General features: G+C 33.8%; 1 long non-coding RNA gene across 2 annotated transcripts; it reads right to left on the bottom strand.

The window, feature by feature from the left end:
• Nucleotides 1-20,414: 20,414 nt before the first annotated feature.
• On the bottom strand, nucleotides 20,415-23,111 carry LOC111894996 (uncharacterized). Of its 2 annotated transcripts, XR_006192599.2 has the most exons (4): nucleotides 22,347-23,111; nucleotides 21,669-21,722; nucleotides 20,902-20,932; nucleotides 20,415-20,713 (listed from the first exon to the last, which is right to left on the bottom strand). It is a non-coding gene; the product is annotated as an uncharacterized LOC111894996 (long non-coding RNA). The 2 variants fall into 2 exon arrangements; XR_006192598.2 differs by lacking the exon at nucleotides 21,669-21,722 and having other exon boundaries at nucleotides 20,516-20,713; nucleotides 22,347-23,107.
• Between the last annotated feature and the right edge of the window lie 2,521 nt (nucleotides 23,112-25,632).

Below are 25,632 nucleotides of genomic sequence, written 5' to 3'. Positions count from 1 at the left end.
TAAGGACCAAAATTGTATATATTACAATTGAAACATACAAAGATAAAAAAAATATAATTATTGTAATTAACTATTACAAAATTTTGAAAGTTCAATGCTATAAATCATCGATTTCTCAAAGTACATTGCTATTTATTGAAGATTTGTTTCACGCTTCATGTCTCACGGTAGATAGCGACAATGGGCAGGGATGTTGTCTGGATGTTCTCTATGTTTCATGTCTCATTTATTTCTTAGTAGAAGGTGTAGTTTTTAGGTATTTGTCAACAAGATTCGCTTCATGCCATTCAGACGTTGTGTGTTTGAATCAAAAGTAAGATTGCCTTTGATAATTCCACGTTTTATCATCCATAAACGTCTGTGGTGAATAAGTTCAATATGCACATCCTTCATAAACGTCAGCTACATATACTTTTTCAACTAAAATGCTTGTGGATACCCATTTGTATCCCAATAACTTACATACAGACCCGGAGAAGGATCATCTAGACTTTTCCAAGATGTCAAGCATCTGTTTCTCCCTGTAATAAAATTCTTCCCAAATTTCATTCCAGATAGCAAGGTGTCAGTAGGGTAATCAAAACTTTGCCAGATAGGATCTTGGTCTGTGGTACTGTTCATATTATCATGTACAACAAGGTTTCCTGAATCTAGAAGCTTTGCGACTATATTAATATTTGTGACAGATAATGAGGAATTTGACGACCAAATCAAGGTATTATTACCATTGAGAAGCATCAATGTTCCCATGCTATTGACTTTGAGCACACCAAATGTATCTGTAAGTGGAGTGTCTCTATTAGCAACCCATAGAACTGTCTAAGGGAAAACCTTTTTATACCATATCCCTAAGTATCGATACTTGGAGTTACCGAGGGTAAAATATCCAAATTCATACATTTCACCAGCTGAAACAAGTGTATCATTGTCTCTTATTTCTTTATCTGTGGTTATGGTGTCTACAACAAAAATTGTCAAAAGTAAGAATAAAAAACTAGACAAGAACAACATATTTGGGAAAGTGCTCATTGGTGTGTGTGTCTTGGATGATTTTAGGATAAAAAATAATAAGACTTGGATCAATTATTGGAATAGAATTGTCTGCTTGGATAATATCTAGTAGAGGTTGTGGAAAAGGCTCATTAATGTGTTTTGCAGCCTCCCACTTCATGGAAGACTAGTTTGTCGTGTAGCAAATTATAAGCTCTCAATTATTGTTGGATTAATGTCTAAGTCCATAACTATATTTGGTATGTACTTGACTCGACCCGGCATGGTCCATTTGGGTTGCACTTCACCGACACAATTTATATGGATAATCTTTTGAGAATAGTATATTTATGATTTATATTAATATATTATAAGTTCTAATATATTAATATATAATCATATTATTTAATTAGTATTGATCAAGAATTAATTTATAATTAATTAAGTGATCAAAATGAACTAATTAAATATGGACTCTTATATATATGGAATGGGCCAAGTTCATTTAGGTTGGGCTAAGCTTTCATGGATAGTCCATGGAGTGTTTAACCCATGGATCATATGAAATGAAAGGTCATGGGTTTAACCCTAGTTTCCATACTATATAAAGATGTCATTGGTTGGTGAAATTGGCACTAGTGTGGTACACTAAGAAGGGCTAGCCGATTTCACTAGAGAGAACCAAGTATCCATATTCTCTAAAGTCTTCCAAGGTGTTTTGGTGATTTGTGATTCCACTTGAGGCTTCCACACTATTAGGGCTAAGCTCTTAAAGCTTGAAGACATCAAGCTACATCAAAAGGTATGTCATCTAACTAGAACTTTGTAGTATAAGAACTTCATAATATGCTAGTTAGGATTAAAGCCTTGGAAAGTTCTTATTTGCATGTATAATAGAGAAAACATAGATCCAAGGTTTATAGGGTTGCATGTACACCATAGGAGTGTTAGAATGCTCAAAACCCAACAGTGGTATCAGAGCTAGTGGGTTGTTTTCTGTTATATTAATGCAAATGTTTTATTTTCAAAGTTGAAAAAAAGAAAAGAAAAAAAGCATGACGTTTGTCAAATTTTAAGATAATTACTTGTTTTTGTGAAAAACTAATTATTTGTAAAATTTGAATCATTTGCTATATGAGTTGAAATTAGGTCAAATTTAGTAAAAGATAAAATGATATGATTATTTTATTAGTTTTAAAAGTTTGATCTAAAGAGTTTTTTGAAACCTCCAAAAGTTATGGATATGAAAAGGTTTTAAAAAAAATTGATTCAAAATTTTTTATGGAGTTACAAAACTTGGTCTGAATGTTTTAAAGAACTCCATAACTTGTTCTTAAGTTATGGAACATGAAATTTTTCATCATAAAACAAAACATTAAACTCCATAATTTATGGAATCCAAAAGTATTTTTTTGTGTTACCTTGTTTTATGAGTTATTTTTTAGATTAATGAAAAATATGTGTTAGTAGTTTTCAATCCAAATTAATCTAAAAGTTGTTCATAAAATGTATTTTTGTTATTTGTCCTCAAGTTATATGAAAAGTCACATTTATGAATCTTAAAAACTCATAAAAATGCCTTAGGTTAGAAAAAAAATGAAGAGTCTTTCCTTATAAATAGTTTTTATGGCTCCATAACTTGTCCTCAAGTTATGGATGTCCAAGACTCTCTTCATTAAAAGTTTTAAAGCTTTAATTAAAACTCATAAGTTATGAAAATCCAAGAGTTTTGAATAGTTTCAAAACTTTCCCTTAAGTTTTGGAATTTGAAAAGTTTTCTTTTATGAATACTTTAATTCCAAGTTAAGCCCTTAGAATTTTAAAGAGTTAAAATTCAACCCTTATACTTTATAATATTATAAGTTAATAATATTTATATATGTATAAGAGCAAGTCAGTCTTACCGTTAGTAGGTCTCATTCACGAAGCCGGTCTATAAGGTTACTGCCTATAAAATGGCAGTTTAATGGGTGTCCACTCTCACCCACCGCTTCCTTGACTGGTGGAGGGTCGTTAGCCGAATGGGTTTGACTAGACTATAATTCTCCCTTCATTAAAATTATTAATGATAAATACTAAGTAACTAAACTCTTAATAATACCCAATCTTAGTTACTTAGGAAAAATGTGAATAAGGTGCTAATCCATGAAATTACACTTTGCACTTTGTTTAAGTCGGTTAGTGGAGCGTGTGTGGTTAATCGGCACACTAACTCGTATTTAACAAGGTAGGCAAAGGGTATCTTAATGTTTATCATAGTATCGATGGAGCGTGTGTGGTTAACCGGCACATCGATTGAGGGGTAAACACTTAAGGGTACCAAGTAATTTGCATGGTTACTTCACACCTTGTTTTGTGATCCTCGGCATCCCAGTCACAAAACCTGAAGGGCACACTCAAGATTGAAACATGCCATTGAACAGTTCAATGAATCTCAAAGATCTAGGAATTTCAAATCCAATTAAAACCTAATTAATTATTTCGTTTTTCATGGTGGAAATTGGTGAATCGTAATTCACCTACCTTCAAATATTCTATAGCTTGGATTACGACATCCCTCTTCCAAGTTATAAAATAGTTTGTTGGGTCCTAGCCTTAATATTTCATATTGGGTGTTATATTAAGGACTTTTAAATCAACTATCTTGAATATCTCCCAAGAGATGTCAAGTTCAGACATCTATGATCTTCCCAAATATATTGAAACTTCACTTCCTTCACCTCCTCCAATTATTTTCCCTAACCCACAAGTTCAAGGTCACTCAAGCCCTATTGGCAAGGCAAGGTCTAGGTGTGATTACATCTTGGAGATGAAGTCACATGCTGACAAGCCGGGAGAGTTGGGTGTCAAAGTCTTGAGAAAGTTAGTGGTTCAATCACTTTCTAAGTCACATAGTGAGTTCCTTTGGGACTCCTATGAAATAGACTATGACAAGACCCTTAATGATCTTATCTATTTGCTTGGTGCTGCTAAATCAGAAATGATTTAGTAAAGCAAATTTGATTAGGAGATCAACTTCCCAAAACCTTATGGACAAGGACAATAGTGACACAGGAAATCCAGAAATGCATTCTCTTCCCAATGGAAAGGGATTGGCCATAGTCAACTTGGTTGACCAAATGGTAAAGAGAAAGGCTAAGTCTGAGATAGTCCCATGTACTATTACCTAAGGGTCCATATATTTCTATTGCCAAAGGAAGGGGATTTGGTTATGGAGCTGCCAAACTTACCTAAGGATGTTAAAGTCAATAAGTTTGACTCTACTTCAGGTAAAGTCCACTATCTAACTCTGTTAAGTTTCTATTCTGAGATTCTTGATACATGATGTGACTGGGTCACATGTTGATGTTTTAAGAATCAAAGAAAAGTTAAGAAACTTAAAGAAAGAATATGATGAATCTGATCGCGTAGATGGATTTCTATCGCATAGTTTGAAGATCGGATTCTTGAGCTACTTCTTAGGAGTTATGATATATTGCTTAGGAACAGATAACAACATAGTTTTCTTGCTCTTTTGCATTGTAAGGATAGTTTTTACGCAAAGTTTTAAAATAAAAGGAAAAAATGATGATTTTATTTATTTTAAAATATCCTTACAATGGCATTTGAGGGAAAAATTGTTGCTTATATGATTCCATTAATAGCAATAGTGGAAATATGAAATTGATTCTTTCATTTGTGGTAATGTCTAAATTTACCAAATAAAGAAAGATCCTCATCACCCAAGTTTCAATTGGACCGAAACTTGGAATCATGCAAGTTGTACAACATGATGAATGAGAATTTTTCATCTTTGTAAAATTAAGACTAGTTCCTTGTTCACATGTATATGTGAAGTCAAGTGAAGGACTAAGTGATTGAGTACACATTCTTGTGCACTGGTCAAGTCCACCACAAAAGATCGATAAGATTATTCGTCATACTTTACTAAAGCTCAGTAAATATGGTTACACTTACAAGCTTAAGTGTAATTCTGAGACATTGGAAAAGGTTCCAATGTATGGCAGAGCGAATAAGAAGAATGAAATTAGGCAGAAGGATAAAAGTTTCTCAAATCTGAAAAGATGGGAGAGTACTTTAGTATCATGTTTTAAGATCATCTTAATGATTTTGAGACCTTATCAAAATTCATCCTCTAAGTGCATTCTGATAGCTAAAAAGAGGAGCTATGAATTGTTGAAGTGGTCAAATCAAGAAGATGAGTCATACTTCGTTTCAAAACAAGTCTTAGAGTCATACTCCAAGACTGTAAGTTGAGTGACATATCTTAAAGAAGGTTTAAAACACTCGTCAAATGTAAGAGTAAAAGTTTTCTACTCTTGTACATTTGAAATTGGTAAGTTGTGATGTTTTGGATAAAACAAAGACCAACTAAGGCTAATTGTGTTAAGTGTCTGTCTTGATTAGCATCCACACTATCTCTTGAATATTTGGCAAGAAAGTCTTATAGGTCAAGGAGACAGTGGGAGTCTAAAAGATCCTGAAAGGGTTTCAAGAAGTAATCAAGAATAAAACCTATATTTCATCACTAGCACACATCTAGAGGTTTATAACCTATCGTGCTGACATTTCTGTGCACATTCCAATTAAGTTGGCTATACATTTGAGTTCTACATGTTCTCAATTGTTTGTATAGCTACTTGGAAGCAATGGCAGGCCCTTGAGCTGCCAGGTGGCAAGAAGTTAAGATTGCACAAGTTCAATCCATATGAGTTAGGATTTTTCACCAACCTAGTCCTGTGATTATGGTTTTGACAAATTCACATGGATAGGAACACTTACACCATAAAATCTAAGTGTCATAAGGTTTCTCTTCGATTCATGAAAATCATGGTAAGGAAACTCTTTTACTAAGTAGATTTTAAGTAGATAACAATTGTGATATTTGCAGTTCTCAAATTCGTTAGTGGAGCGTGCGTGGTTAACCGGCACACTAACATTGACTTATGAGAAATGGCAAAAGGTCTAAACAATTTAAACTATGATTACGACATCCCTTTTCATAGTTCTGAAATTGTTTAGACACACATGTGAGCAATCTAAGAGAGGTGTATGATATTGATAAAGTCTTATCAAGGCAATCTAGTATCAGAAATCTGAACTTTGGTAAGAAAGTCAATAAAGTATTGATTTCTAGAAGTCTAGTTGATTTCTGGGTACATGTCAAAGCTAGTGGGAGCATAAGTGTTATGCTATTAATCATCATGTTAGTGGGAGCATGATAATTATGATAAAGGTTGCAAGTTAGCAATGTTAATTATAGAAAAACAAAAGGTCTTAATTGGGAAAAAGTTGTTTTGCTATAATTAAGGGAGAGGATATTATACTTCATCTCAAATCTAAAAGCTTAGATTGAGGTTTTAATCGTATTTAGTCAAGAATATATACGAATTTCATGTTGGAATGGCTCAACATAAGGAAATTCTATATATGGGTCCATTATTTGCGTTCTAAAATTCGATTATGATTACGACATCCCTTTTCATAATCTGAATTATGAGAACTTGGAAAATAGAAATGGAAATATTATAGCAAAAGACTGGTTTAGTCTTTATGTGAGACATCATGAATCGTGTCCCATATACTTTGGATATAGGATCGATTACATATGCTATATTCATCCTTTCTAAAAAAATTTCCAAATGCCCGGGGCATTAAGAAGGGAAAAGGTCTAGAATGGGATATGACTAAAATGATTAAGCAATTGTTGAGGACAATCTAAGGTTTACCAAGGATTGGTTGCTCAAGGACAACTAGAAGTATAGTGTTAATTCTGGAAGGACCATATTGACATAATCTATAAGGAGGCAACTCCTGTTCAGAAGTGATAGTCAAAATGGAATATGGAAATGTTTCAAAGTTAGAAAGTATTCAATCTGTAAGATTAGGAAACTTAATGCAAGAAGGATGTTTCCAAGGAGTTGATCTCTTTTGGAATACACTGTAATGATTGTTGTCAAGTCTTTGTGAATTTGTGCATAATCATTACAAGAGGATCAATGCATATAAGTTTAGAATCTAACAGATTTCAGTAAATGGCATGAATTTGGAATTCTTGCATTTGCAGTAAGGAATTGGGACTGTGAAATGAGAATCATTGAAGTTATGTTCAACTGGTCTATTTCGCAAAGTAAAGATCATAGACAAACATAGTATGCATACCTGTGTGTGGCATGACTAGTGTTTAGAAAACATAGTGTACATACTTGGAGCATGGTACAACTGGTGTTTTAAATTCAAGTATAAAGTTGATAAAACCGAAACAATGAATAATGAGTAATCAGTATGGTGATAAATACAAGTGTTTATTTATATTCATAGGGTTTGATACCATATTTGATTCATTTAATCTTGTGTTTCACTTTGCATGTTTTGACTTCCAGAATAAACTAGATTATTCTTCCGGAATGACTAAGTTATTCAAACCATCCACAGTCGGTCATATGTTGGAAGTAGATATGAATTAAGACTGTCATGGGTTGGCTTGTAGAGGTCTAAGATGTTTGACAAAGGGATACAACAATCATGAGTGCTCATAAGTTCTGAGTATTGGATTCAACCCGCGCTCATTGGAATCACTTCATGGATTTTATCACGAGTGATCATGAGACAATAATATATTATATTCTTCAAACCTAGAGATATGAGTTGTTACTATGAGTTGGTTGTATATTGATTGCACGAAAACGCATTCGGTAACTCGGTGTTATAAAAAGTGCCTTTGTGTATAATTCAACAAGTAGCAGAACAAGCCATATGAGTCGAAGTTTATCCATTCCTTTTACCTTCGGGATAAATGCGATATCTGTGGGCCCCTCGATGATTTAATGATAACACATGTGAGTGCTTGGCCAAGCCAGGACTGATTTGATTTGTTCAATCAGTCAGTCGTCAGGAATCGGAAATCGGGAAACAACAAATGGACAGAGAGAATGACTATAGTCCATGTCTCAGTCCATATGATATCTAGAATGGAGGAATATATGATCCCTTATCTAATGGACAAGTTCGTTGACAAGATCAGAGTTCGACATCGGCTTTAAGAGCTACGATTTCCAGTTAGGTTTTGAAGTCATACTCAATAATAGTTTTAGACTTATCCAAGTGGGAGACTGTTGGATTAATGTCTAAGTCCATAACTATATTTGGTATGTACTTGACCCGACCCGGCATGGTCCATTTGGGTTGCACTTCACCGACACAATTTATATGGATAATTTTTTGAGAATAGTATATTTATGATTTATATTAATATATTATAAGTTCTAATATATTAATATATAATCGTATTATTTAATTAGTATTGATCAAGAATGAATTTATAATTAATTAAGTGATCAAAATGAACTAATTAAATATGGACTCTTATATATATGGAATGGGCCAAGTTCATTTAGGTTGGGCTAAGATTTCATGGATAGTCCATGGAGTGTTTAACCCATGGATCATATGAAATGAAAGGTCATGGGTTTAACCCTAGTTTCCATACTATATAAAGATGTCATTGGTTGGTGAAATTGGCACTAGTGTGGTACACTAAGAAGGGCTAGCCGATTTCACTAGAGAGAACCAAGTATCCATATTCTCTAAAGTCTTCCAAGGTGTTTTGGTGATTTGTGATTCCACTTGAGGCTTCCACACTATTGGGGATAAGCTCTTAAAGCTTGAAGACATCAAGCTACATCAAAAGGTATGTCATCTAACTAGAACTTTGTAGTATAAGAACTTCATAATATGCTAGTTAGGATTAAAGCCTTGGAAAGTTCTTATTTGCATGTATAAAGAGAAAACATAGATCCAAGGTTTATAGGGTTGCATGTACACCATAGGAGTGTTGGAATGCTCAAAACCCAACAATTATTTGATTAGAATTGTCTCTTTTTCAGTTGAAGGTAGTCAGGAACATAGACCCACTAAGAAATTATATTTTGACATGTCAAATAAATAAAAATACATAATCGAGATATTTATTTTACATGATTGCAACTGAGAAGTGATTCTTTTTGGTGTTATCAAGTTTTAAGATCAAAATTTACTGATTTCTGCCCGTTGGACATCTGGATAATGTGATTTTCCTAGCGCGCTCCTTCTTGATTGCGTTTTATTTGGGTAAATTAGTTATGAGGGTTTCAAAATCCTTTACCAATTTTCAAAATCATGAACAAATCAAACAACATCAAAAGCAAAATTAAAAAAGGCAAAATAGGAATAGGATCGTTTTTTGTTTACCTGATGCGTGTAAGTGATGCAATAAAAGGGGAAGGCGCAATTTGATCGGAAGTGCTAATAGGGGAGTAGCGATCGGAATTAACAGGTTCTAACGCGAACGTGAAATAGGAATGCAAGGTTACGATCGCTAGTATTGGAGTTTACAAGTAAGGGTATTATTGTCCATTACGTGTTTATTTTGAATTACAATGAACAAAGATTTAAAAAAAGAATTATAAATCAATGAAAATTAACAAAACAACAGATTTGGGTATATGTGATATTAAAAAAACATTAAGATGGGAAAATACGATATTTAAAGTTTAGGCCGGGCAAATACGATATTTAGATGCTTAGCAGGGGTATATATGAAATTCATCAACATCAACTTAGAACATCAACTCATCAACATAAACTTACAACTCAAATCCACTCTCTCAAAATGCCTTCTTCGTCATCTTCATCAAGCATGTTTGATGCCTTGCTTGAAACGTCTATAGAGGTTATTCAGGAGGCGGAGTAGATGATCAAACAACTACAAGAAGAAAATGCGAAGAATGCACGCCAGAGGAAGACAAGATGCATACAAAGATTTCGTAAGGTGGCTAATGATCGAATCATGCAAGATTACTTTGTGGATGACACCAACTTTATTTATAGGATATTTTTTTCGACGTCGGTTCCGTATGCATAAATCTCTGTTTTTGCGTATATTCAACGACGTCACGGAAGCGTTTATATTTTTCAAACAAAGTCGAGATGCTAGAGGCACAATTGGTTTTACTCTTATACAAAAGTGCACCGTTGCACTTCGTCAATTAGCGTATGTCACTTACCCCGATGCACTAGAGGAGAACCTTAGGATGTCCGGACGTGTTGCACGAACTAGCCTTCATAAATTTTGCAAGTATGCGATGAGATTATATGGTCCACGATATATGTGCAAACCTACTTGTAATGACATCCAAAAATTGTATGCTCATCACTCAAACGTGCACGACTTTCCTGGAATGTTAGGAAGCCTAGATTGCCTCCACTAGGCATAGGGTTGTTGTCTGAATTCCCATAAAGGGCAATACACCTGAGGCTATCACGGCTATTCAACCGTTATACTTGAAGCGGTGGTGTCACAGGATATGTGGATATGGCATGCATTCTTTGTCTTAGCTGGCTCCCTTAATGACATCAATGTTCATAACATGTCTCCATTACTTGACGACATGTACTACGGGATTGCACCAGACTAATCTTTTCAAGTAGCTGGAACATCGTATAGGAACGAGTATTATCTGATGGATAGGATCTATCTGTATCGTGCTTATTTTGTGAAGTCATTGTCTTGTCCCAATGATCGGAAAAGGTTGAAGTTTAAGAGAGCTTAAGAGCGGGGGAGAAAGGATGTAGAACGAGAATTTGGAGCTTTGAAAAAACGTTGGCATATTCTTAAATATCCCGTGCCGTATATGGAGGAGAAGAAAATGAGCGAGGTGATGTATACGTGTATCATATTGCATAATATGATTCTCGAAGACGAAGGAAATACAATATGTGAGTATAACGAAAAAAAAGATCGTTCCATCCACCCAAGCTTTTGATGCTAGAAGCGCGGAGTACATATCGAGGAGGGCACTACTTAATGATGTTGAGACATATCATGTTCTTCGTATGGTCTTAACAGAACATATTTGGAACGTCAACCATATCGATCTTAACATGGAACCGGTCGACGATTTGAAAGGTAAATTTTCCGATGAAGATGTTCTTTAGGTCTATCTACGTTTGCTAATTTTCGTTTGTATGTTTTTAATTTTAAATTTTATTTTTTTGGTGTGTTTCTTGTTGTTTTGAATCTCTATGTTTTTATTTTAAGTTTAATGAATTTTTAGTTTTCAAAAATTGTTATGTTTGAAAGATTTATTTTGTATCTTAAAAAAAATAGGTAGCATGACAAGTATGGCAACCCGCGCCTACGAAATGAGAATTATTCACTACAAGGAAAAAGGCCACTACCGGCGACAAAATTCGCGGGTAAAAGTCCCAAAAGTCGCCGGTAATACTAATAGCGGCGACGCGTCGCCGGTACTGATTCGTCGCTATTGATCACTATGTCACCGCTAATGAGAAACGTCGCCGCTATTGCCCATGTCGCCGGTAATAAACATGTTGCCGGTAATGACTCTTGTCGCCGGTAAAAGTGTCGCCAAGTAGCAAAGCATGACAACATATGCAAATAAAACGCATCCTTACATACCACCATCTTCGTTCCCATCGTTTCCTTGATTATTGTGGGATTGAAAAAACGAATAAAGCTCACCCCTACATGTCGGGTCGCTGAGTATTGCACAAAGATTTTCCAACTACATAATTAATAACAATATATATATATATATATATATATATATATATATATATATATATATATATATATATATATATATATATATATATATATATATATATATATATATATATATATATATATATATATATAAACTTATAAGTTAGATTGTCAAACAAAAACCAAATTACCAAACTTTTTAGCAAATAATCACCACAAAACCAAAAAGCACCAATTCAACATGAATTTTACGATGCTAAAGTAGATTGCTATTTTTAAACTAAGATAGAAAACCAAAGTACATTGCTATTTCTTGCACTTGGGACAAAAACCAAAATAGATTGTTTTACCTATGATGGTTGTTGTGATGGTTGCGAGGGTTGTGGAATCGACGAGAGAGCAGAAGGTTTATGGCCAATGCCTCTAATATGGCCACGTCGCTCTCCTAATACTTTCTCGAATGCAACTCTTTCTTGATCGGGTGTTAACTCACTTTCACCTTGAGTTTGTTCTAATAGCTCTTCAACTAACCGATTCTGTAACTCCCAAAAGTGAGTAATAATTAAGTATTAATAAACATTTAATTATATGATAAAATTATAATTAAATACTTACGTATTGTTGTTCCGCCTCAGTTGTAACAAATATGCCATTCTTATCGGTATGAGCTTTGCAAAACGTTTCCACTCTCTTAAGGTTCTGTTTAACTTTAAAAATTAGATTATATTTTAAATAACTAATTACATGTACGTACGGTACCTTCTTATAGCAAGTATTGTTATACGAGCTCGAACCCCCATGATTCACACTTGTTTGCATTTCACGGACTTTTTTGCTCCTTTCTGATGCAATTATGTGTTCATCCGTTTGAAAATACTCAACTGCCTTCGCCCAGTTATCAACTAGCATACCCTCCGGAGGATTGGCTAATGCTCCCGGGATATCATCATACCCTCCAACTGACTTAAAATATTCTTTTGCTTTAGCTTTACGTTCTCGATAACCTTTTAACAAAGCTGCTTGAAAACTCTCTTTCAACAGATTAGCTTGTACATCCTGGTACATCTGATCCAAATCAAACTTTGTCTACGAAAAAAAATAAGTTAACCAAGTAAAAAACAATTATAGTTAACCATATAAAATATATTTAAATAAATAATTACCGCTAAATGTTGTAATATGGTGTCCTGTATCGAAGGGGAAACTTTTTTTCAAGTCCATTTGTCAAACGGGACTATCTGCCACATTGTTTTTCCAATTTCTCGGGAAAACATGTCTTTCGGCTCTCCTACGGGATCAATTGTTTTTTCAAGTTTTATATTTTTTTGTTTTTCCTTGAACTTTCCTTCGGGCACGTTCCTCAACTAGAAATATAATTAAACATTATTAGAAACAATATTTAATTTATAATAATTGAATAACAATATTTAATAAAAATTCATAATAAGATTTACCGTCTTGCTCATGCTGACCAACACCTCTACCGCCTGGGATAGGTGGGTCCTCAGCTCCGTCTCCCCCATGTCCACGACCCATGACAGCAGCCATGGTATATATAAACAAAATCCATATGCTCATCATTTCCTGAAAAACTATAAGATATACAAATACAATTTTTATTACAGATACACATTACATAAAAATAAACATTTACATAGGAATACACATTATTATTTAAACTAGAAATCCAAATAAAGTTCATATTACAAATACACATTACATAAGAACTATTCTAATATGAATCTTCCTCATATCCTTCAGTGTCTTCTTCGGTATCATAATCAGAATCGGTCTCATCGTAATCAGTCTCGCAATCAGAAACATCATTGACTCTACCAGTTGGCGGAGGAACTTCAGTTGCACTTTCTACTTCAACAATGACTCTAGGAATGTTTTGAAAGTACATGCTGAAATCGATAAAAAGTGGAGCATCGAATGAAGAGATATTTTGAAGTACATCGACATTGTCTACATTTTCGTGTGAGACATTGTCAACATTTTGAACAAGGTCATTGTTCGATGGTAATATATATATATATATATATATATATATATATATATATATATATATATATATATATATATATATATATATATATTTGTAACATATTATGTTGTTGTGTTGATGTTTCTAGTATTTGTAATTTACCGTCGAGATTATAATATATATATATATATATATATATATATATATATATATATATATATATATATATATATATATATATATATATATTTGGTTTTAGAGTGTTGATTTATTTTTGTCAATTATAATAATCTTATTTTGTAAAGCTTTTACTAATATTATTTTGCAATTTTTTATTCTCATTTTTTTTCTAGTAATAAAATTATTAATAATAATAAATAAGACTTAAAAGTATTTAAAACAGGTTTGATAAGTAATTTTTATCATTTTCCTAAAAATCATATTTGTTTTGGTGCGCATTGACAATTTGGTTTTTAAATAATCATTTTAATTTTATTACACTCACATCTATTCAAACATTAAAATGTGATTATTAACACTTTGCCAAAATAATCAAAATGACATGATTTAAAAAATGGATAATCATTCGAAGTTCAAATCCCCCCCAAAAAATATCCAATACATACATGAATATGTGTATAGTACCCTAACAATTTTATAACATTTTTTTGTGTTTTTTTTTTTGCAATTATAACAATAATTTTTTTTCAATTCTAGCATCCTACTTACATACATATACCACATACTTTTACATAATACATAAGAACATGAAATTCACATACTTTTACATACATATACCACATATACACAAAATAAAAATACATTCACATACACACAAAATAGCATCCTACTTAAACCAAATACACATAATTTCACATATATAGATAATAACATCCTAATTATACCAAATACAAAAATTTCACAATCATATACCACATTTACAACAAACATACATACATTCACATACACACAATAACATCCTACTTATAACAAATACATATAATTTCATATATATATATATATATATATATATATATATATATATATATATATATATATAGATAATAACATCATATATATATATATATATATATATATATATATATATATATGTAACGACCAAAAATTTCAACCAATTTAAAATTTTCGAAAACAACCCGAATCCATTAAAGTTATTACAAAAAGGTTTTCAATACAATTTATTTTAAGTATTCCCAGAATCTCATCACAATATAAACACGAGGAGCGGTACGATCACGCCTTCGCCTTGCCACGATCTCCTGAAGAACCTGAAAAACATTAAACCACAACTATAAGCCCGAAAGCTTAGTGAGATATCCCCAAAATACCAACCACATATACCATACACACATAACATGCCATAACATATCCGATCACAAAACAGCCATGCACTTCGGGTCTACTGTGTGACTGGTCCACCGCACCGGCCAACAGTCCACCTGGTCCACCCTCCGAATCTAGCCATATATCTCGAGTCTTCAGTGTGATTGGTCTGCCCGCACCAGGCCTTCAATCCACCTGGTCCACTCTCTGAGTCTACAGTATGACTGGTCCGCCCGCACCGGGCCTTCAGTCGGCCTAGTCCACTCTCCGAGCCTCGGCACGTCTGGTCCGCCCTCTTGGGGCCTACAGCCTATCCGGACCGCTCGCTGGGCCTTCGGGACAACCGGTCCGCCCTAGGTATCTTGGCCTACAACACAAAGCAGGACCCGCCTCAACCCATCCCCAGTCCAAACAACCATGTGCACATAAACATACAATCATATAGCAATTCACAGTCAACAAGCCGATCAAACAGATCACATTACATATCATCATCCTAACCAGGATATCGACCTAACCGGTCACTAGCATAGCATCACCCTACATCTCAGAATACCGATCTCAATCAGGTCTCTAACACATACCATCCTAACTACCAGGATGCAACATATCAAAGCAATAACATAACAACAAATACCCGGATCTCAATCCGATAAGGGCCGGCCTTGGTGCCTTAGACCCTGTTGATATAGTGAGGATAACTCACCTCGAAACGGCCGACTGAACAGATAACCCAAGCTGCTCCGATCACTGATACGATCTCCACCACTGGACAACCACCAAGGCACTGAACCCAAAACAATAACCAACAATTACCAAAATGTCCCTGGAAACCACTGGTCACCCTTGGTCAAAGTCAACCCCTGACTGACTCTACTCGTCAAGTCAACCCGATGACTCGCCGAGTCCCCATGCTCATAAATTCCCCAATTCGTGACTCAACTCGCCGAGTCACCCCGAGACTCTCCGAGTTCAACAACTCTGAGTCCACTCACACACAACTCACCGAGTCATCCCCTTGACTCACCGATTCACTACTCAACCAGAAAAGGTTGGGACTCTTCGACAAGACTCGCCGAGTCCAAGAACAGACTCGTCGAGTCTAAGGCTATCTTCATCCTACTCGCCGAGTTGTTCTTCCAACCCGTCGAGTTCCAGGCCATCTTCATCCAACTCGCCGAGTTGTTCTTCCAACTCGTCGAGTTCCAACTCATCTTCAAGCAACTCGTCGAGTCTACCCATGTGACTCGCCGAGTACCACCGGTCTGAATCCATACAGAAGCATTCCAGGCCATGCAATTGATCCAAAACATAGATCTAGCCTCCTACAACCCATCCATCACGTAAAGTGGCAAACTTTACGTGAATCCAAAGAGATCTAGGCCTTTTACACTCTAGGGCTAGGGTTTGGGACATGATGGCTTCACTAAGCACTCAACCACAGGGACTTTAATGCACTCTAGACCTTCCCCATTCCAGATCTGAGGTAGCAACCTCAGATCTAACCTCCAAACTCCAAAACATCCCAAGATAAGCTCCCCATAAATCCCAAAATGAAGAATCTATATAAGTGATAGCCCAAGAACGAGATAATACCTCAAAAGAACGCCCCAACAGCAATGAAACTCGAATCCAACCAAAGCCCCTTGCTCCAAGCCTCCTACCCTTCAAGATTTCCTCAACAATTGCTTCTCCAAGCTCCTAAATGCAACTTGATCCACTCACACACGAAGGTTAGGGTTTCTGGACTTGAGGATGAGTAAAGAGGCTGGGGGAATGGATGTTATGTTCTTTATATAGGGCTCAACCCCGAGAATTAGGGTTTTCTCCACTCAGCGCCTACTCGCCGAGTCCAGCCTTGGACTCGCCGAGTCGGCCACTTAACACGCGACCAAATCGCAACCCTACTCGCCGAGTCCACCCATGGACTCGCCGAGTTCCCTTTTTTTTAATTTACTCTTTTAGCCCTTCAACTCTACTCTCGATATTTTGGGATGTTACAATATATATATATATACCAAATACTCATATACCACATACATCAAATATCAAATATACACACAATTTTCACATAATTTTCACATACAAATACCAAATTCACAAAAAATGAAATAATAGAACCTGTAGTGGCGGAAATCAATCGGTAATAGCTGGAAAAACTGTTATTTACCCGATGAAGCTACAAATCCAAAACCTGGGAGCCATCCAAAATGCCACAAATCACTTCAACAATATTTAGAAATTAAATTACCAAAACTTAGAAATTTAATCAACACTTTTTCAGTATTAACATACAAACTAACAAGGAAATTATCAAAGAAATTTTCAAATCAAATTACCTTAATTTCTTCAAGAACTTGACTTACAATTGGTCCCAAATCACACATTAATCCCTAATACCCTTAATATGACACAATGTATGGAGAAATCAAGATGGAAGAAGCAAATTGAAGATGAACTCGGTAGAAGGTGGAAGGGGCAAAGGAGAAAAGGGCAGCAAACAGAAAGCAATTAAGAAGAATGAAGTTTCTGCGTGCGTTTTTTTATCTGTGTAAAGCTTTACCGGCGACGCCTTTAGCGACGACTAATAGGTTATTACCGGCGACTCTTCTCAATAGCGACGACAATCTGGAGGGAAGGGTACCGTGTCAATTTTTAGTGAACTATTAGCTGCGACAATATCAACCTTTAGCGGCGACACATATGTCGGCGATATTAGTTTAGTTCGAATAAGGTACCACAACCATTGGATTGGATATTTGATCGAACGATGTAGATGTAACGGAAGGGGAAGACGCGGATTCGGGTGATCGACCTTTAGCAGCGACGCTATTACCGGCGACGCGACATGGGCTTTTAGCGGCGACACTCTCTAGAGTTGCCGCTAAAGGCCTCTGTCGCCGGTAATAGCGTCGCCGCTAAAGAGTGATTTTCTTGTAGTGATTGGTAAAAATGTGACAAGTGTGATGTGGCGCCTACGTAGACCGTTGTAAGTGTGGCACCACACCCATCATCCTTATAAACTATGATTAAATGAGCATTTGTTCAACAATATATTATAAACTATCTAAAATGAATATTAATTTCAATGTCTAATGCGTTTATGAATGACCGGACTGACGGCTAAGTATGTAGCATCATTGTATGGTGGATGATTGGTATATATATGAAGCTCACAAAAAGAAAAGGTCAACAATCAGTGTTACGTAAGGCATGGTTATCAACATTATCGGTACTAGATCGGGTGACATTCTGTTTTTTTTTTTTCTTACACCTCTAACTAATCAGGTTAGGCCTAAGGAAGTCGCAATACCCACTTGTAGAGCCATAGACGGACATTCATAAACGCATTAGGCATATTGAAATTAATATTCAATTTAGATAGTTTATAATATATTGTTGAATAAATGCTTATTTAATCATAGTTTATAATATATTGAAATTATGTAGCAGGAGCCGTCCCTCAAAAATTTCCGTTAATGTAAATTTAGTGAAAATCAGTCGCATATCCATTGAAAATCTGTCACAAATCTGTTAGCAATCTACCACAAAGTCTGACAATCGTGAATTTAGCATGAATTCGCCGTTTGACGATTTTCTGATGAAACCTACCTTCGGAAATTAGTTTTTTTCTAGTAGTGCAACCTATAAAAATGTTGTACAACCCATGATTTTTCTTTCTGGCTCCGTCATGATCATCATGATAACCTAGGGGTGAAAATAAATTGGTTTGGATTAGGTCATTTTCGGGTTTAGCGGTTTAATTAAACGTGTTGAAAATCTCAACCCATCACAGCCAAATTAAGAAAACGGATTGATTTTCCAACCAAACACAACATTTTTATTAAACGGGTTGAAATCATATTGACCTATTTTTTTTTTCCCAACCCAACTTGTCTAATAAATAGGTTTCCCATTTAAATTTCCAAAAAAAAAGTTCAAATCTAATAACCTTTCCAACGAAGCTACATAACTAAACCTTAAGAACTCCAATGATTGTTTAAGTTTGCAAATAATATAACCATAACACGAACACAATTGAATTGTCTACAAAACATTATAAATGTTTAATTGTTAAACTTTATACAGCAAGACTTTCACTTTCAACTTGATTGTATTCCTTGTAATAACTCACCATTTTCATTAGATTTGAGAAAGTCAAAGCAGGTCTAAAATACTTTATTGCTAGGGTGTTTGATATTGTGAGTCATGACTTCCCCTTCCACTTTCAGGTTTGATCGTATTCCTTGCAATAACTCTCATCCTTTTCATCGGGTTTCAGAAAGTCAAAGTAGGTAAAAACTTAATTGATTTCTACGTAGTTTGAGATTGAGAGTTATGACTAAGGGTGATCAGGAATAAGATGTGAAAGAGAAGAAGAATAAGGATGTTAATTACTAAAGATTATGATTCGAGATTGGAATAAGTTTTCGTTACATATTGCAACTTTATGAAGATTAGGTTTTGGTTGTTTCATAAACTTGAAGAGAAGAGAAGGAGGCCGATAGTATCGATTAGCATTATATAAGACACTTAGAGTAATAGAGTGGGAGAATAATCGAGTAATGTGATTATGGTTAGTACTAGCTGTATCAGATAAAATTTGAATTTCATCAAAAGCATTTAATTATTAAAATATTAATTTCATACTAATAATGGATAAATTGAAAATTAAATTTTTTAATTTTCTAAACGGGTTGGTCACTTGAAATAAATTTGGATTTTTTTAAGAACATATATTATAAACGCACCTCTAGCATGGAGCTAGAGGGAAACACTTACAAAATAGATAATTGAGCGTTGCACATTCCAAAATATTTTATAATTCTTATGTTTGTTACAAATCCCAAAGAAAGAATACGAAACAATCAAAAAGAACATCCTTCCGAGGGTTAATCATCTCGAGGCTTTATCCCAAAACATGGAAATGATCACAACATCAATATAGATCTTGCCCACCTTATCCAAATGTGAAGACTTACACCTCGTTCCCGAGTTCAATTTAAGGAGAGAAAAGAAAGGAAATGGGTGGAAGTGAGAGGAAAGTAAGAGAAACTGGTGTTCCCGAGTTTCATTAAAGGAGAGAAGTGGAAGGAAATGGAGGGATCACTTTCCCTCCTAACTTTCCTTCCGATTTGGAAGGATTTGGAGAGAAAGAACAAAATGTTTAACTTTCCTTCCATTTCTCCAACTCGGGAACACAAAAGACAAATTTCTTTTCCTTTCTCTTCTCTTCTTTTCTCTCCTTACTTTCTTTTCTCTTCTCTTCTTTTCTTTGGTACAACTTGGGAATTGGGTGTTATAGACTAAGAGTAGAAATCGTAGAGTGGGACAGTAAAGGAATTTCACACCACACAACTTAATGCCAAATGGCAGAAAGAATAAGACAAGAACCAAATATGGGTTGCGTATTAGTGTTAGTGTTAGTATATATATATATATATACTATATATATATATATATATATATATATATATATATATATATATATATATATACTAGGTACGTCTTAAGGCCGTCCTAAGGACGACCCTGTGTAGTCTTAGATGAAGAACTTTTGGTATAAGTTTATTGTATATACTCTTTTGTTTCAAGCATGTGTGATTTTTACAATAATTGATGGGGCTTGTAAGTTTTGGATATAGAAATCAATAAAAATATCACCATGTCAAGTTATTTGGATAAGTTCACTAAAAAATCGCAAGAATAAATCTTGCTTGAGTTTTCACAGAATATGATTAAATTTTTGTTGATCTAAAGATGTCCGTATTTTCGCATGCATCATGAAGCTTGTGAAGCACAACTCTATTGGGCTTTTTCCACCGACCTTTACTTAAAGATGCTACCTAAAAAACATAGCACATTTGTAATGTAAGGATTTTTTTTCATTTGTCTTTCTCAATTTTAATTTAAAGTCTAAAGTTTTATAGTACAGTGTTTGAACATGTTAAAATGAAAGTAGATGGATATTATTGATGAATGTATTAAAGTACATTGTGATTTGGGTTTTTATTTGTAAGAATAAAATTTTTACCTGGTGCCATGAAAGCATTGCATTATTTGTCCTATATACAAAAAAAGAACCCAAATCAGATACACAAGAACAATAGTATACAAACATAAAATTATCAATTTTAGAGAAATCATAAAAACAATACCCAACCTTAGGAAGCAAAATAACTTGCATGGACAACTTTTGTTAAGAAAAATAATTAAGTGACCATAAAAAAGTAATTAGTAATTACTTCAAATACATGGAACAATGGAAGATAGCATGAAAAATCAGTTAATCATTAGACAGTTAGAAAGAATTAAATGGAAATTAAAAGATTAAAAAGGTTTAGATGTTATTACAATGGTATGAAAAAAAGGATTATAACTGTTTTCAAAAGCAAATGTATGAAAGATGTATAAGTAAGAAATCATCAATCTTCATAAAGTACATATTCAAGAACATCCAAACAACAAACTCAAAACAAAAATTTACTCATGAGGCGGCGAAGAAGGTGGGATTTGATCGCCAAGCTTGTCTATGTACCTACTGCTGAAGGCTGACCTAACAAATCTATACCGATCTTATCCCTGAACTAATATTGTTAACACCGAGATTTTCTTTTTGATGGTATGATTTTAATATCAAATGATCCAACGAATATTGATAACCATGATTCCGAACAATCATTTTGTCTTGAAATCAAAGTTTATCTCATGCTTCTAGTGATTAGTCTTAATTATCGAAAACCAATATAGCATCTCAAAGATATACCTTATGTTGAAAACTTACACTACAAGAGTACAAACCTCATGAGCCTTGATTGTCTCAAATCTACATATAGAACCTCATCAGTTTGCTCTCTGTCAATAAGATCAATTATGGAAGAACGCTTGCATCTATTAATCTCCAATATGTAATATTAAATCAATAAGAAAGATCTAAGTATAATGCATGGTTAAGTTCTCAGAGCATTTAAGAAAATACATAACATATATCTACAAAAATGGAAACTTCAAGTAATGGAAGCTAAAGGAGTTTCCTAAGCTGATTTGTTATAAAAACCAAGGCCTGAGAACTTTAAAAAATAAAATTTTCCTTTATAGAAAAATTAAATCCGAAAATAACAATTAAATAGGATATTTCGGATTGAAAGCTAATACTTTTTGAATTTAAAATGGAAAACATGAATATCTCTTTGTGTTGCATTGCTACCTTGTCCTACTTTAGCTTTAATGGAAAAATAAAGATCCAAGCTTGTTAAAATGTTGACGATCTTCAAGAAGACCAACAGGGGAGACGTGAGATAAACTACAACCATCAAAAATCTTGATACAGGAAACAGTTAAGATGAAATATGTAAACTCATTTAAATCAACTTCATTGGCTTCTTCCTCTGCCCTTGACCACGGCCAGAAATCCAAGAATATACAGGAGATAACGGAGCTAAAACAGACAAAAAAAAAAACAAAAACAAAAATACAAACCTGATGCTCAGCCCTTAGCTTCCTCTTCAATCGTTGACTCCCGATGTTCACTTATATTTCACATCCAGTTGAAAGAGTAAATAAAAGAAAGTAGAAGACGAAGGGTGAGGTTATTCTTCAACACTAATCCATCGGTGAAATTAACCCAATGTTAATAGGAGAACGATCAAAATAGAAATTGAAGGACCATTCATGAACCCTAAATTGTAATCGCAAACTATCGAGGAGAGGGAGTCAGTACGAAGGTGTGAAAGGAAGTAGAAATCAGGCGTCCATGTAGCACGTAGATTACTAAACAAATACTACTTCAAAATCAAATAAGAAGAAATTAGGGTTTTTATTGTTAAAAAATGAACTTTAGGCGAACATAACACAAACAGATGAAGCAAAGGCGACAAGGCATATAAAAAAAAGTGAAAAAGAAAAGTAGAACCAGTGGGTAGCATCGTTCAAATTCAAGTGACGCGTATGAACCCATGACCTCTAATCTTGATTAAACTGAGGGAAATAAAATGGATTAGTCAAAAGAAAGAAAGGGAATAAGAGGAGATGTGATTTCAGCAATTGGGGACAATAGGTGGAGATGGCGTGAACAGATGTGGTAGTGGTGGTCGGAGATGGTGGTTCCATAGGTTTCAAGAGAGATTGATTGAGAGAATAAAGAAGAAAATGAAAGAGTGTAAGCTAGGTATAGTGAGTCGGTCGGTGATATCTTAGGGAAGAAGCCAAGTAGTGGTGTCTTAGCTAGAATAGGGGCAGATGGCAAAGCTAGAATAGGGTGTCACGTGTTTCTCTATCTATGCTTAATTCTTAGAAAATCAAAGAAAATTGGTTAAAATTAAAAAAAAATATCACAAAAATAGTTGTTAAATTCTTAGCCCTCCACTTATCTCAAATCTTAAGACATAGGGTGAATTTATATATATATATATATATATATATATATATATATATATATATATATATATATATATATATATATATATAGTTAGGATCAAATGTGGATCATAAATATTGTGTAAGTGTATGACTAAATTTTGGTGATTAGATTAAAGAAAATGAAAAGTGGTGATCTGACGGTACATTTTATTAACATGGACTAGCATTCACTATATAGCTACACTTAGTTAATTATAATGGCAAGTATGATAATTTATTAAGAGAGAGAAATGGAATTAACTACATTCTATGTAAATAAGTCAAGTCAATTAATAAAAAAATGTAACAAATAAATATTTAAATAAACATTTTGTAAATTACTCAATTTATAAGAAAAATAATCAATTTAAACGTATCGCTTCCTCAAAATTTTAAACCACCGGTTATTAGATACATTCTTAAAGAATATTAAATATTGATTTTTAAGAATGATTAAATCACCGGTTACATGCTTATTGACAAGAATGGTTAAGAATGACATTCTCCTAAAACATTCTTGAAGAATCAGAATTCATTCTCTAAAATAAAAGTTAATTCGTTAAGAATCGATTAATAGATAAATGTATTTGAACCACTTAGCCAATATTTTCTTGAGAAGAAGATGTAAATACGTAACTATACATACGTATTCTGGAAGATTAATATATTCTGGAAGAATAACGCATTGTGTGTTAAAAAAACAAAGTTAAAAAAAATCAATATGTTATCATGCATTCTAAAATAATAACATGGAATATATTTTCGGCATTGAAAAAAAACATTCTTAGAGAATTTGGAAAGTATAAAATATTCCAAATTTTCTTTTAACGTCATTGACAAAAAAAAGATACATCGCCAACAGTAGTTTCTTTTGATGCAGGCATGATCATTATTTTCCAAAATTATGATATTCGAAGTTTAATTAGTTACCATAATTATAAGGATTTAATTTTAGATATCAATTAAATTTAATTAGTAAAATTATGAAATTACCATTATTAAATGATTGGTTCAGAATTGGTTATACGTTCATACAATAATTAAGGTTTTTATATGAACCTAACTCTCTCTCTCTCTCTCTCTCTCTATATATATATATATATATATATATATATATATATATATATATATATATATATATATATATATATATATATATATATATATATATAAAATAACTCCACCTGTTTTAGGCTGCTTTTGTGTTTAGCCCATCAGGGTTAAGGTTAACTTAACTTGCCTATATATTCCTCATCTTGTTGTTCTTTGTTTTTATGCTTTTCAAGAACCTTGTAATCTCTCTTTCGAAATTTTTTTGGGTTTACTGTAGCTGATTCGTTTGATGTTTGTTTGCTGCTAACGTTCGTTTGCTTGTTAGTGTTCGTTTTCTATTGCTGTTGGTTTGCTGTTGTTGTTCAAATTCTAGAGTTTGTTGTTTGATTTCTTACTGCTCAATTGGTTGCTTCCGTTGGTTTCTTGTTCTTGTTCTTAGATTGCTTGCCAATTATTGTGGTTAGTTTTCCGTTGCCATCATGATTGGAAAAAGACAATTCGATTTAATCAACCAACACTCGATTGGATGGAAAGAGTTACACTTATTGGAGCTATGTTATGAAGAACTTCCTTCGTGGGAAGAATATATGGGGTTATATCATTGGGACTAAAGCCAAACCTTCAGTGCCTCAAGCTGAAAACTTCAAGTTTTTTTTTGGTTGATGCTTAGGAGACTGATAACTCCAAGGTCAATACTTGGATTAAGAATTCGGTTACACATTCTATTAGTATGCAATTCTCTAAATATGACGCAACAAAGGAAGTTTGGAAGTATTTGGAGAGACTGTATACCCCTTCCAACTTTGTTAAACAATATTAATTAGAATATCACATTCCAGTCTTTCAGCAAAATGATATGAGTATTCAAGATTACTATCCTGCTATGTCTGATTTGTGGGATCAATTGGCTCTTACTGAATCTAAAGAGTTAAAAGACTTTGAGCCTTATATCACTAGGAGGGAAGAACAACGCTTGGTTCAATTTTGATGGCGTTGCGATGTAACACTAGTCAAAATAGGTCAACAACAATCACACATGATTATGTCAATCAAGTAATGTGATTTTGTTAATCTAGTGCTGTGATAAACTTACTATGTAGTTCATGGTAATTTCTAACACAAATATGAACTTTCATACCTACCTTATAGTATAAATCAAACTACATGTCCATATAATTCCAAAAATATATAGAACATCTAAATCTACCATCGAGTGAAAAAGTTATGATAGACTCTAACACTATAAAGCTCTATAATTATAAGAAGTTAAAATATAGTGAGAGTTAGCTATAAGAGTCTAAAAGAAAGTTGTAGT

The sequence above is a fragment of the Lactuca sativa genome, chromosome 5 (assembly GCF_002870075.4).
Source record: "Lactuca sativa cultivar Salinas chromosome 5, Lsat_Salinas_v11, whole genome shotgun sequence".
Taxonomy (NCBI): domain Eukaryota; kingdom Viridiplantae; phylum Streptophyta; class Magnoliopsida; order Asterales; family Asteraceae; genus Lactuca; species Lactuca sativa.
This window is presented reverse-complemented; position numbering and strand designations above follow the sequence as displayed.